This window comes from Gymnodraco acuticeps, unplaced genomic scaffold (assembly GCF_902827175.1).
Source record: "Gymnodraco acuticeps unplaced genomic scaffold, fGymAcu1.1, whole genome shotgun sequence".
In the NCBI taxonomy this organism is placed as follows: Eukaryota; Metazoa; Chordata; class Actinopteri; order Perciformes; family Bathydraconidae; genus Gymnodraco; species Gymnodraco acuticeps.
Window position 1 is genome coordinate 25,001 of NW_022990638.1, and position 2,442 is coordinate 27,442.

The following is a 2,442-nucleotide window of genomic DNA, read 5'->3' on the forward strand; positions in this document are numbered from 1 at the left end:
ATTTGAGTTCAACATGTAAGAAGTAGAAAGTACAGGTATTTGGGTTCAACATGTAAGAAGTAGAAAGTACAGGTATTTGAGTTCAACATGTAAGAAGTAGAAAGTACAGGTATTTGTGTTCAACATGTGAGAAGTAGAAAGTTCAGGTATTTGGGTTCAACATGTAAGAAGTAGAAAGTTCAGGTATTTGAGTTCAACATGTAAGAAGTAGAAAGTACAGGTATGAAGTATTTGTACTTCACTCCTTCCCACCTCCAACAACACACCTGTGATTGTTTCATAGCTGGATCTGTGAAGGTATTAACGGGTCAGAACTCTGCCCGGTTCCTCTGAGTTCCACAGCTGGGACCAACAGAACATCTGTTCAGAGTCATGGTTCAAATAAGACTTTCTAAAAACTGATTCAAGTTGTATACTTACTAAAAGAACATCCCATAATAATAACTCGTAATAACGTGAGGTCATTCTGACAGATACTGGCGGTTTCACATGTTTTATAAACAGGGTCTGGTTCTGGTTAACAGGTTCTGGTGGCTCTGAATTGGGTCTGGTTCTGGTTAACAGGTTCTGGTTGCTCTGAATTGGGTCTGGTTCTGGTTAACAGGTTCTGCTGGCTCTGAATTGGGTCTGGTTCTGGTTAACAGGTTCTGGTTGCTCTGAATTGGGTCTGGTTCTGGTTAACAGGTTCTGGTTGCTCTGAATTGGGTCTGGTTCTGGTTAACAGGTTATGGTGGCTATGAATTGGGTCTGGTTCTGGTTAACAGGTTCTGGTGGCTCTGAATTGGGTCTGGTTAACAGGTTCTGGTTGCTCTGAATTGGGTCTGGTTCTGGTTAACAGGTTCTAGTTGCTCTGAATTTGGCCTAGTTCTGGTTAACAGGTTCTGGTGGCTCTGAATTGGGTCTGGTTCTGGTTAACAGGTTCTAGTTGCTCTTAATTGGGTCTGGTTCTGGTTAAAAGGTTCTAGTTGCTCTGAATTGGGTCTGGTTAACAGGTTGTAGTTGCTCTGAATTGGGTCTGGTTCTGGTTAACAGGTTGAAGTTGCTCTGAATTGGGTCTGGTTCTGGTTAACAGGTTCTGGTGGCTCTGAATTGGGTCTGGTTCTGGTTAACAGGTTCTAGTTGCTCTGAATTGGGTCTGGTTCTGGTTAACAGGTTCTGCTGGCTCTGAATTGGGTCTGGTTCTGGTTAACAGGTTCTGGTTGCTCTGAATTGGGTCTGGTTCTGGTTAAGAGGTTCTGGTTGCTCTGAATTGGGTCTGGTTAACAGGTTCTGGTTGCTCTGAATTGGGTCTGGTTCTGGTTAACAGGTTCTGGTGGCTCTGAATTGGGTCTGGTTAACAGGTTCTGGTTCCTCTGAATTGGGTCTGGTTAACAGGTTCTAGTTGCTCTGAATTGGGTCTGGTTCTGGTTAACAGATTCCGGTTGCTCTGAATTGGGTCTGGTTCTGGTTAACAGGTTCTGGTGGCTCTGAATTTGGCCTGGTTAACAGGTTCTGGTTGCTCTGAATTGGGTCTGGTTCTGGTTAACAGATTCCGGTTGCTCTGAATTGGGTCTCGTTCTGGTTAAAAGGTTCTGGTGGCTCTGAATTGGGTCTGGTTAACAGGTTCTGGTTGCTCTGAATTGGGTCTGGTTCTGGTTAACAGGTTCTAGTTGCTCTGAATTGGGTCTGGTTCTGGTTAACAGGTTCTGGTTGCTCTGAATTGAGTCTGGTTCTTGTTAACAGGTTCTGGTGGCTCTGAATTTGGCCTGGTTCTGGTTAACAGGTTCTGGTGGCTCTGAATTGGGTCTGGTTCTGGTTAACAGGTTCTAGTTGCTCTTAATTGGGTCTGGTTCTGGTTAACAGGTTCTGGTGGCTCTGAATTGGGTCTGGTTAACAGGTTCTGGTGGCTTTTGGCCTGGTTCTGGTTAACAGGTTCTGGTGGCTCTGAATTGGGTCTGGTTAACAGGTTCTAGTTGCTCTGAATTGGGTCTGGTTCTGGTTAACAGGTTCTAGTTGCTCTGAATTGGGTCTGGTTCTGGTTAACAGGTTCTGCTGGCTCTGAATTGGGTCTGGTTCTGGTTAACAGGTTCTAGTTGCTCTGAATTGGGTCTGGTTCTGGTTAACAGGTTCTGCTGGCTCTGAATTGGGACTGGTTCTGGTTAACAGGTTCTGGTTGCTCTGAATTGGGTCTGGTTCTGGTTAAGAGGTTCTGGTTGCTCTGAATTGGGTCTGGTTAACAGGTTCTGGTTGCTCTGAATTGGGTCTGGTTCTGGTTAACAGGTTCTAGTTGCTCTGAATTGGGTCTGGTTCTGGTTAACAGGTTCTGGTTGCTCTGAATTGGGTCTGGTTCTGGTTAACAGGTTCTGGTGGCTCTGAATTGGGTCTGGTTCTTGTTAACAGGTTCTAGTTGCTCTGAATTGGGTCTGGTTCTGGTTAACAGGTTCTGGTGGCTCTGAATTGGGT